Source organism: Candoia aspera, chromosome 1, assembly GCF_035149785.1.
Source record: "Candoia aspera isolate rCanAsp1 chromosome 1, rCanAsp1.hap2, whole genome shotgun sequence".
Classification (NCBI taxonomy): domain Eukaryota; kingdom Metazoa; phylum Chordata; class Lepidosauria; order Squamata; family Boidae; genus Candoia; species Candoia aspera.
The window spans coordinates 110,471,821-110,484,954 of NC_086153.1; positions in this window are offsets into that span (position 1 = coordinate 110,471,821).

The window sequence follows — 13,134 nt, forward strand, 5'->3', positions numbered from 1 at the left end:
GTTGTTGAGTCATTTGGCATCAATCATGATCAAAGTTCTTTTCTCCCCTCAACTATAAATGCAGCCATCTTGTAAGATGGCTGTCATTGGGACTATTTTGAGAAAATGTTAAGCATAGCAGACGTTTAGATTTTTGTTTGTTTAGGCAGCAATACCACTGTGAAAATCTTTAACAGGCTACTTTGTTAGTATTCTAGGGAAAAACCTGTAGGGGTATCTTAAATGCTGAGCAGATATTTTAAATGTAAATGTACCTGATAGAAGAACTGGTAGAGAATGTGGATAGCTTGGAAGACAGTGAAAAATGAAATATACAGGATACTAAAATAAGTTATTCCTATTTAATATTTTAAAACATTTGCTTTCAACACTAATTCTTACTGAATTACAAGAATGTACTTCTGTCAGAAACCATGAAGTGAAGTTTTTAAAACTAGGCTTTTTTACGAAAACATCTTGAACATACCACCATTGGGGCAGTTTTCCAGTAAAGGAGAAAGCGCATGTGACCTTCATAAAGAAAAAAGGAAATGAATCTTACCTGGAAAGTTTCACAGAAAGAGTTTTTCTACCATTTCCCTTCATTCCCAGGGAACTTAACATTAATGTTCTTTGTTATTTCCTTTATCAAACAGCACAACTTTAGAATACACAAATGTATTCAGGCATGGTGAAGTTGACAGCTCAAAAGCCTATATAGTCATATGGTTCAAAGAAAGTGCTATTTAGAATGGGAGAGGATTTTTCCAGTGACAAAGTATTTTGTTTCCCTCACAAAAGTAATTCCTTTAAACTCTTTGGAACTTCCCCAGTAATTGACCAATTGCTGAGTCTGGATGCTATCAGATGGAGGGCTTGTGGAGTTCAGTGATCCCTATGTTTCTCCTAAATGGATTTCCTCTGGAATGAAAAGTGATGGAAGGAAGTAGTGGGAAAAGACAACTGGGTTACAAGTGGAAGATATCAACATATTTCCAGCTATATCAGAAACTAAAAGTTGGAAAGCACGTAAGAAGGAAAAAGGACTCTGCATCAGCAATTACAAAGAATGAACAGTGACACAACACATTTCATGGCCCTATATGAATAATAAAGCAAAAATCATGTTAACTAAGGAGCATCTAAAAGATGGCAAGTTAGTTACCTAATCTTTTGTCATGTTTCATGATAGCTGTGGTTAAAAGACAATGAACACTATACTTGTTGAACTGTTGAACCTTTACAAGTGTAAAAAATGCCAATAATGGTGTCAAGGTAAGATTCCCAAGAAGTGCCCAGAAATATTTTTATAGATTTAAGTATACTCTATTGTTATATCTTAATTAAGTACTTGGATGAAGAAGTGAATTGTCCTCTTATTAAATTTGTAGAAGATACACATTAACAAAAAAATTCAAGCATAAGACAGGTTAAACAGCAGTGCTTTCTCAACCACTCAGTTACATTCCATTGTTCATCTTGAACTGATTAAATAAAAGGATTAAATTGAGAAGTTAACTTACTCTTAACTAAGAAAGAGAGGAAAGATTGACTAGGCCTAGTTTATGTTGCCAGCACTGAAATATAAACAGTTTGCTGATATTAATAATAAAGGTGAACAGTTTGCATATAAATCCCTATCTGTTTAGAGCTGATGCTATTTTAAATTGTACTCTGATAAGAAATCAGTCAGATGAAATTGAAGTAATAGAAATACTCTTAATAATAGCAGAGTATTCAAGTGCCAGGTTCAGTTTTTGGAATCACCATTCCAGAAGGGTGTTGACATGCTTAAAAAAATCAGTGGAAAGCTAAAAGAATGAAAGGTACTTGAGAGGTTAATCATATTGGGAACATTGGAAATACTCACCCTATTATCTACTCCTTAGCAAATAAAATATAACTTGCTTTGAATTTTAAAAGATGTATAATTTGGGCCCCTCCTCTTGGTACCATTAGTCTCTCTGCTTCTTTTCACATTTTAAATAAATTTAAAAATAATGGGAAGCTGGCATATTGCAAAGCCAAATGCCAGCCTGATCATCTTTACTTCCAAAAATGCCTCTGTGGTGAATGGAAGTAGCACAGTGCTTGGTTAGAATGTATCATCTCAGAAAAAGGACAAAGTCAGGCAGAAGTAGGAGAGAATGCACTACAGAAGAATGAGATGATAGCAGATAGCTTTGGGGTAAATTGGTGCTTTATAACTGGCTATGTTCTCTGTTGGAATTTGTTGGAATGAATGAATTGGTATTCCCAATAATTATTCTGCAAATGCTCTCACAGTTAGTTCTATTCCAAATGTACCCACCAGTTCAAAAACCTTGGGAACCTTTGTGATAGAGGATATCTAAAAGAATGCTTCAGTTTAAAAACCTGTGAAGAGAAGCCCACACAGATTGAAGGGGGGTGGATAAATGTTGACCTCTCACCTCTTCTCCAAGGTTGTAAACTAGCCATCCTAAGAAGGTCTGTAAGAGCAATGCTGTCTTGAATGAATGAATGAATGAATGAATGAATGCTCAACTACCTATCTTAATAGTAATGGCATCAATCTACATTTTAACATTTTTCAACAAAAATATCAGCTTAAAAATGTTTTACAAAAAATAAAGGGAATGTGTTACAGTGGTGTTCCCATAATTCATTATTAGTCTAATAATTATACAGGTTTATGTGCATGTGTGTTTTAAGATAATATAAGATCTGGCATTTCTAACAAACACATGTTGGTTCTAGTAATGCATTATTTTCTAGATGTTCTTAGAATATTTTCAGTAATCTAGAACTTGCCCGCTATTATAATCTTTGCTGTCTACTAGACTTGGCCTCCAAATATTGGGATGCAGCTCCCATTATCCTCAGCCTTCATGGCAAAATCACAAAATTTTGTGCTAAATTTATTCATTTTGTATATGCAGTGAACAGACAGTGCATCAATAAAAAACATTTAAAAGCTCACTTAGGAGCTTCTATTTAATGTCTTGGGGGTGACATCAAACACAGAGTGTATGTTGTTTCAGAATAACTATGTTAAATTGTGGTAGTAAGAAAGACTTGTTAAGGTGGGAAAAATTACAACTGTTGATGAGTTGGATAGCTGTGATTAAGATGAATGTTTTGCCTAGAATGTTGTTTTTGTTCCAGACAATACCAATTTTGACAACAGATTTACCATTTAAACTATGACAGAAAGATTTGGCAAGGGAAGAAACCAAGAATCAAGTATAAATTGTTACAAGATGCCAAAGAATGAGGAGGTCTAGGTTTGCCTAATTTGAAATTGTATTTTGTTGCCTGCTGTTTCCTATGGATGAAGGATTGGGTGACTTTGAAGGACATGAAATTATTGGAATTAGAAGAACATGATCTCCGATTTGGGTGGCATGCGTACTTGTGGTATGATAAAGGTAAAGTTAATAAAGATTTTAAAAAATCATTTTATTAGGCATGCTGTACTGAGGGTTTGGAATAAATATAAACCAGTATTGTCTCCTAATGTACCTATGTGGTTGTCCCTTCAAGAAGCTTTTTTTAGAAGAGAGATGGCAGGCAAACCAAGCTGGTTTTGATATGAAGATTTGCTGAATCTTGAAGAAGGGATACCTAAACTTAAAATAAGGGAACAACTAGAATTGGAAGGTCATATTTGTCACTGGTTTAATTATGCACAACTGTCAGAATGGTTTAATTTGGATAAGAAGGTATATAATTTTGTTCATGAAAAAACACAATTTGAAATGGAACTTTGAACAAATGATGAGCATTTTATTAAGAAAACGTATTAAATGTTGCAATTGAATTTAGAACATGAGTATATTAAAGATTGTATGATTAAATGGGCTAAGAATTTTGGGTATAATATTATGCTTGAACAAGGGGGGAATATGTGGAACAAAGGTATGAAATTTACTTTGAATTATAATTTGAAAGAGAATTTTTATAGAATGATGTACCATTGGTATTTAACTCCTGATAAGCTGTCCAAAATGTATAATGGGGTATCAAATGTTTGTTGGAAATGTTTACAGGGTGAAGGAACTTTCTATCATTTATGGTGGACTTGTGGAAAAGCTAAGAAATTCTGGAATCAGATATGTATTATTATTCAAAAGATTCTCAAAGTGGACTTACAATTGAAACCGGAGCTGGTTCTTTTGGGTTTGATGGACCAACAGTTTGAGAAGCAACATGGAACTCTGTTCTTATATATGGTAACAGCAGCAAGACTCTTGTACGCTCAAAGATGGGAGGATGCACAAATCCCCTCAATGGAGGACTGGATGATTAAGTTAATGGAACTGGCGCAAATGGCTAAACTGACAGCACCGATAAGAGAAAATGCTGTAACTGGATTTGTTTCTATTTGGAAGCTGCTTTTGGACTATTTGCTTGTAACGGAAAAAAAAAATGAAGTTCTGATTTTGGGTTTTGATGATTAAATGGTTTGATTTTAGAGACATCATGTTACTAACTGTATAATTAATAGCAAGAGATTAACTTTTATGTGCCTTTATATCTGTGTTGAAGAAGGTTGGAAGTCACCTGTCTTTTGTTTTTCTGACTATTTTTGGTTTTTATGGTATTTATTAATGTGGTTTTTATATGTTTACCTGTTGTTTTTATATTTGTTATTTTATCTGTTTGTTGTATGCTATCCAGAGTTGCTTTTGGGGAGATGGCCAGCTATCTAAATATGTCAAATCAATAAATACATAAATAACATCTGTTTAAATATTAATTTTTATCTGGACAAATTCATATCTGTGTGTAGTGATGGAAGCTATCAGTTTGGTTTGCCATTTTTTTTAAAAAAAAATAGTGATTTCAACATTTTTCCCATCCACAAGCAGGATTGGTTCCTAAAAACTTAATGTTTCTGAAAAAAATATTCTCTTGCCTAAAAATTTAAAATATTTCATCTTTCTGTATAACTCTCACCTGCACTCATGATTATTTTGTAGCCAAAGTGCAATGTTTTCATATTTTATTGTGTAAAATATGAAATATGTAAATGAGCATGCTGATTGCAAATCTTTTGTCATTGCAGAATAGACTGAAGGGCAAATCATGAGTCTGTACTGATAATGCAGTTAGTGCTGATATGCTTGACATCATGTAGTTGATGCTTTTGTTATATTCAAACACCAAATGTATTAATCTGGCCGTATTAAGATTAATTTATTTTAGACGCAAATGTTAGAGAAACAGCTCCAGAAGCATTGACTCACTATTATCTTATTGGCCGCAAGGGACACTAGGAGAAGGAATAACAGGCAAGAGACTTCCTTTTTGATCCTCTCTTTGTCTTTGCTCTGCTTTCTCCAAGGAAGATTCCTAGGCTCTCCCCTTCAGACTGTTTCCTAGGAAATCTACTCCTTCCTTCTCCTTTTCTTCAAATCTCAGAAATGGAAGGTCACCATGCAGGTTTCTTGTCATAATACGTAGCTTATACAATATGCTCTATTTGTCGTTTAGCTACTCTTGAAGTGTATGGTTCTTTTTTGACACATTGTCCATGTGCAGTTGTTCAGTTGCTTCTGCCTCTAAGTGATTATTTAATCAGAACTGCCACTCAGTAAGTGCCTGTTTGAGTTCCTGTAAGCTCATATTTCTTGTTCTTCTAGTCCAGCATTTCTCATGATATATATTGCATATAAGTTAAATAAATAAGGCAGAAATATACAAGCTTGGCACATTTCTTTCCAGTTTTGGAAAGTTTTCTAAGCTCAGTTTTGATCCATTTAGTTGCTCCATATTCCATTCTAACTGTTGCTTTCTAGTAATCGTACAAATTCTTCAATACAGAGATGAGATGACCCGGTATATCCATGTTTTAAGGGCTATCCACAGTTTGTCAGCAAGCCTTAATATAAACAAGAAAGTAAAAACAAACATTGTTTTGGAACTCCCTTGCCTTTTTTACCATCCATCAGATGTTAGCCATATGATCTTTTAGGTTGCTGGAAAAAGATTCTTGCTATAAACATTAATAGTCTTGGAAGAAGTCTGTTAGTCCATCTCTTTCATTACTTACATTGACACCATTTTTTCCCATTATTCCAGATGCTATTTTACTTCAACTTTAACATTCCAGTGTCCTATAATTAGTATTTTGTCTTTTTAAATATATATCGTGACAACAAAAGGTTGCATAGTATCATAGAACTGTTCAACTTCTGCTTCCTTTTTATCTTTGGTTGGATCATAGTCTTTTGATCACTGTAATATTATAGACTCAGTGAATGAGCCGAATAGTTCCAACTCAGGCTATCTCAACATTTTTTGCCCATATAGTAACTATGAGTCTTAAGAATTGTCACAATGATACATCTAATTCAGCATTCTGATTCCAAAAATCCAATGTCCGGTTGACTTTGGAAAGCTCATGAATAGCGCACAAAGACAACATCTTTTGCCATTTGTTTGCAGCATCCTGAATTCTGAGCTATACAGCCTCTAACGTACTGAGATTCTGTCTAGTTATAATTACTAAAATATGTTGATTGAGCTGTTGTATAAAATCCAGTTTTGTGCATGCTTAAGACAGGAATCTACCAAACCTACATTGAATCTTATCGGGTTACAGTAAAGAAAGAAATTGCCCCCAGTTGGGCAAAGGAATATCTCCTTGTGCAAAGTTTCTGCTCTTTACAATTCCCTTTCCTCACTGCAGTCCTGCAGGACACAGGCCCTGTTCTTGCAAGATACTTAATTGAGCCAATGAGGAGGTTAATGTGTTACTAAGATTTCAAGGAGGAATCAATTAATCTAGTCAACCAGTCCCCCAAGTTAGTCCAAAACATATGTAGTCATGCACAGGGTTTATTTATTTTATTTATTAAAGAATTTGCAGTCATAGACCAAAAGAAGAAGAAAAAGAAGAAGAGGAAGAAAACTGTGTTAAAATACAAGAAAACCAGAATAAAAGCCTATTCATAGCAGAAGCTAAGCATGCCAGTATTGTGTTCAGACCCACAGAATTCAGCCACCTTCCTAAAGACTTTGCGGTGTAGATTGTTTAATAGGAACAACACAGTTGCCTGCTGGGACTGGTCCAGATAATTCATGATTAGTGGACATATTAATTCTGTCTTCCAATGGTGGTAGATAAGCCATTTCAAAAATGCACTCTTGACTATCTCAGTTTCAGTGACTGAGCATAAACATAAGCATTCTGGATAGGGGACATTATTGAATCTCCCAGTCAATACCACTTAGGGCAATGGGTCTAAGCATGCCAGTGTGAGAGCCCTCCTATGCGAGGGTGCAAGTATATGGTGAAAATGTTTGGGAATAATGAAAGATGGATACATGAGCAGGTTGTACCAGAGGTGTGAAGTGTTAAAACTATTTCTCTGTACATCAAGGTAAAAAATTCTCTGCTTGATCTTACTCCAGGCTTTTTCTAAGCTCAGTGTAAATAGGTACTGGGGAGAAAACCCACAATGAAACAGACCAGATGTTTCTTCCATAGGAAATTATATTTATTTATCAAATTTATCACCACCCATCTCGCAAAAGGGACTCTGGGCAGTTTACAATAAAACATGAATAAAAATATAAAACTGTAAAACACTATAATTATATCAGCTCTTTCTCAAATTCTATTATACATGCCTCATAATGGCAGTGTTGGGGGCATGTTCCTGGGAGGGATGAGCAAAGAATGCTGGTTGCTTATGCCAAAAGTAAATATTCCACACCATGAAGGTTATCCCAGCTGCTCAGCTAAAGCAAGCAGGCATCCATATCAGTTAACAGAGATACAGGAAGGCATTGGAGGAAGATTATCACCTCAGTTACAAAGGCAAAGGTGTAATTTCATAGTGCATGAGAAAAGACAGTATGAAACACTCTTCTTTTTACCATGAAAGCTACTTGGATAGATTATATAAAGTGATTGATAATATGCCTTCTCTGTTGCAGTGCCTGCCCTCTGGAATAGCATCCCTCCAGAGATCCATAAGACTCCCACCCTCATGGCATTCCAAAATCATTTTAAACTTGGCTTTATTCCCAGGCCTGGATGTAGGGCAACTGTTGAGTCACTATAGAGAGCCATGGGGTTGACCTTGGGGAAGCTAGGCAGAGACAGTCTTGTTTGTTACATAAACAAAACCATAATTTAAACCTGGGCAACAGTGAAGGCATGGGAAAGAAACTCAGATTGACTCCTTTCTAATTCACTATAGTATAGCAAATCAAACTGTCTATATGTTGCTAGAAGAAGATGGAACAGCCCAGTTATAACAGCAATGATGGCCAGAGGCCAACTGTGGAAGAGATCATGAACTGCCTATGTGCAAGTTCCAATTCAAACCGAAGTGAAAGAACAAAGCCAACCAGTTTTCATGATATAATCTTGAGCATATAGCCACCATTTTCAAAGAGAACATCAGGAATTACTCTGAAGTCTGGAATCTTATTAAAAGGGAACCAGAGGAACTATGGAATGAAATCAAAGAAGTTGTTAAGGATAAATATGAAAAGAGACTGCCAAAGAGCAAGAAACACAAGAAAGCAAACTGGATGATGGAACAGATGGTAGAAATTGCACCAAACTGAAAGAAGAGAAGAGAAACCAAAGCCAAGAAAGATCTCAGAAAGAAGGAATTTAACAAAGAATTTCAGAAAGCTATTAGAAGAGACAAGAAGACACTGGAGATGAAAATGAACATGGAGAAACAAGGAAAGTCTTTCAAAAGATCACTGAACTCAGAAGGTGGTTCCAATTTTGAACTGGTATGCTAAAAGATGCCAATGGAGAAATATTAACTGATTCAAAGATGATTAAAAAAAGGTGGAAGGAGTATACTGAGATTCGATACAGTGGAAATGTCACATCCAAGATACCTTAGAAGGTATTCCCTATTTACAAGAACCTCTGATACGGTGAAATTAGATCAGCACTTCTTTACCAAATCAAAGGCTACAGGAAATGATAAACATCTACAGAAACATGGCAAACAACAGAAGAAGAATAAATAAAGGTTCTTACTAAACTATGTCAGCAAATCTGGAGAATGCCACAGTGGCCAACAGATTGGAACAGGTCAGTTTACATACCAATACCAATGAAAGGAGACCTAACACAGTGTGTGGAATGTCCTTAGAAGAATGGGAATCCCAAAATGTATCATTCCTATATAAAATCTATCTATGTGAAATCATCCCATGGAGAGGATGAATCCACAATCCAGATGAAACATGGCGGAATAGACTGGCTCCAGGTCTATATACTTACTTACTTACTTACTTACTTACTTACTTACTTACTTACTTACTTACTTACTTAATTCAATTTGGACACCACTCAACTCTAACTGACTCTGGGCAATTCACAAATAGTAACATAAAAACCAGTACAACCCTAAACAAGATGGCATCCAGGCACAGGAGTGGCAAAGGAGTGAGACAAAGCTGTATACTCTTTCCTTATTTATTCAGTCTATATGCTGAATATATACTGAGGCAAGCTGGACAGGAAGAAAATGAGTTGTGGGATATTTTCTGGATTGTTTTTTTCTGTAGCCCTTGGCCAGATCAGACGCATTTTCAAGCTTCATTTTTCTGTTGATGGCTTCTTCTCCCACATCAAATTTGAACCTGTTCTGCCATGTTTTCAGAAAGTTATCCTGTTGACAAACAGAGAGAGTCCCAATCACTTTTATATAATTTCTTTCCAATATTACATATTCCATTGGTTGGAAAGAATCTCAATCTCTCTCTCTCTCTGTCACACACACACACTCACATACACACACAGTCTTACGTGGATGAGATAAAGGATGCAAGAGGGCAGGATGATAGAAAAGGGGACTATTATCTGTAAGAAAAATACCAAATATCCACATTAGATCTTGAATCCTGATTTTTTTCTGAACATCAGAGGTTCTTCAGTTCTTGAACAACAAATCTGAGAAGTCCCAGACAATACAGGCAATGGGACGGATGCTCAGAGCAATAATTCAGCAACCTTTGAACAGCCCCTTTCTAATAGGGAACAAAAGTTAGCTTGATGTATGAATGTGTGACTCTCATTTTATTTACTTGAACAAAAGCAGGGAATGAAATCATAATTTATTTTTAATTTGTTAATGACTCCATTCCTTAGGTTCTTCTGACAGAGTCCCATATGCACACACTGTCCCCATCAAATTTCAGTAAATAATTAGATGTATCCAGCTAATCCAGTCTTTGGTTTAGTGGGACCTGCCAGCGGGCCCTATAAAGGCATTTAATGATAGGTATTTGTTTGAAGCAGTTTGGAAGTTTATGCAGAAGTTTGTCTTTGACTAAACTATTGCTTGGAATGGGAAGGACTGAAAATGGAGTGCAAGACATTTTTAAAAAGTCAGGTCTTTACCAACCTGTTTTCACCTGGGTGAACTAAACTCTTGCATTGATTGTACTTACTTACTTACTTACAATCCTGCCTTTATTATTGCTGTTTTTTATGGTAAAAATCTCACTTTTGACAATATCCCAGGCAAAATCCTGGAGAATTCACATTTCACTGTTGCCTGCTTTGAGCAGCATATGGCTATGTCAGGTGAAAGTAATGACAGACTGTTTTTATCTAAAATTTACAGAGGATATTTTTGGTGGCAAACTCTTACACAGATTTAATTGGGTTTGTCCTTTGTTTGAACAAACAAGTCATATGCAGTGTATACTACACTGAACCCATACAGCCAAGAAGTTTCTTTGGACCCATCCTCATGGTTTTCCTGCTTCTTCAGTGCTATAATTAACTTCTTAAATAAGAGGTGTAATTCTGAAGTTTGTATATCTGTGTCATTTCAGAAACTCTTAACTCCTAATCCCAAATATGTGTTTGTAGCAGTTATGATATAAGAAATTCTGGACATGCTCTATAGCAGGGCTCCCCAAAGTGGTCAATTGATATTGACCCAAGGGTCTTCCAGTGGGAATATGGCAGACTGAGCAGCTTTGTCCGCGAGCTCCTCAGGCAGAATTGGCATTGTGGCAGTTTTTCCAGGCACAGGATGTTTCTCCTGTAGTAAAGGTAAAGGTTTCCCTTGACGTAAAGTCCAGTCGTGTCCGACTCTAGGGGGCGGTGCTCATCTCCGTTTCAAAGCCTTGGAGCCGGCGTTGTCCATAGGACACTTCCGGGTCATGTGGCCAGTATGACTCACGGAACGCCGTTACCTTCCCGCCGAAGCGGTACCAATTAATCTACTCACATTTGCATGTTTTCGAACTGCTTGGTGTGCAGAAGCTGGGACGAGCAACGGGAGCTCACCCCGCCGCGCGGTTTCGAACCGCCGACCTTCCGATCGACAGCTCAGCGGTTTAACCCGCAGCGCCACCGCGTCCCATACGTTTCTCCTGTAGCCCAGAGTATTTTTCTGGAGCAAGGAAAATGTTTGGAACATAACCATTCATCCTCCAGATGGCAAATTGCAGCCAGGAGATCGTGGACAGCATGCGTGATCAACCAGTAAGACTTTGCTGGGAGGCTGGGATTTTATTATTTCCTAGCTGCATTGCAGCCCTTAAAGGGACAGCAAGTCCAGCCACCCCATTTCTTAAACACCTAATTTATTGCTTTTTTTCAAGCTTTTGTACCCCAAGAGAGGCTTTTTACAGAAAGAAGTGGACTCTCTTGGTGCTTATTATTATTTCTGGATTTAATTTTTAATTTTTTAATTTTTGGCTTGTTTCCCCATTTAAAATAAAGGAGGACTGAGAATAAAGAATTGCCTTCCTGTTGTTATTTTTGTACTGAATTTGAAGGATTGAATATTTCCCTACATGTTGGATTTGTTGTTTTGAATCTTCAGTTTTCTGTTCATTTTCCCTGGGATTGCTTGTTAATGCACTTTTCTTTGTGCCAGTTTCATTCCAAACTTTTTCCTGTTTCAATTTCATTTAGAGCTTTGTACTAACTCATTAACTGCTATATGTGTGAGTCAAGTATCTAGGAGGCACAATAATTTACTGCCTAAAAATGGAGGATTTCAAGGAGGCTTTTTCAGAGTCATGTTATGAGCCTGAGCAGACCTTCAACGAGATTTTTTTTGTGTTGTCAACCTATTCTGCAGACTATTTGGAACTTTGGGGAAGAAATTATTTTCCAGCTGTGTCATCTGGCTGAAGATGTTTTGGAGGAAGATGAAGATTTTGACAAGGAGGAAGATTTTTTTTACTCACAGTAAGACTGAAGTAATGCCAGGCAAAGACTACATTTTGGTACTGAAGGGGTTAAAGTGACAGTCTGGGCTGCAGATTACATGGAGAGTTGCAGATTACATGTTATGAGAGAGAAGAGATTTTTGTTGAGAAGTTTGAGTTTTTAAGGGGGGCAGTTGGGCTGTTTGATTTTTGCAATAAAAATGCTTTGGGTGTAATAGGGAGATATGTAAATGTGTTGGTATACTTTGAAGTGGGGTAAAATTAAGAATGTGTAATTGGATTGATAATGAGGCTATTATGGTTTCATTTCTCTTTAATGATTTGGATTAAGATTTATTCAGTTTTTCTTAAATTTATTCAGTTTTTCTTTTGTTTGATTTGTAAGACTTATAAGGTATTCATAAGGTATAATAATAACTGCTTGGTTTTTTAGGTTTAATAGGATTAAGATTGCTGTAGTATTATTAATTATAAAAGTAGACAATTTATATGTTTTTATAATTTCATTTTTATTTTAGTGGACAGAAATATATAGAATAGTGATGGGAAGGAAATAATTAAATTAGTGTTTTATGGGGGAGGGAAGTTGATTTAGAATTTATATAAATATATATATTCTTTATAAGGGGAAGGAGCAATTGCATTAATGATTTGTATGTGTTAATATGTTAATTTATAGAAATAATGTGATCTTGGTTTGATATAGAGTAAGGGATTGATTATGGAAATTGCTGTATATTCTTCCTGTTGACAGTTGGAAGTCACCTTTCTATGTAATTTTCAAAAATTCTTTTTTCTTGTCTTTCTCAATTTTTAGTTTTTCTTTTTGTAGTTTTTTTTTCTTTTTTGTAGTTGTATCTTTGCTTTAAATTCAATAAAATTCTTTAAAAAAAATATTGACCCCCAAGGGTCAATGGGACTATCAAGGGTTGTTGTTGTTGTTTGTAGCACTATTGGTTAAAGTAGTATTTATTAAATTATTTTCATATAATA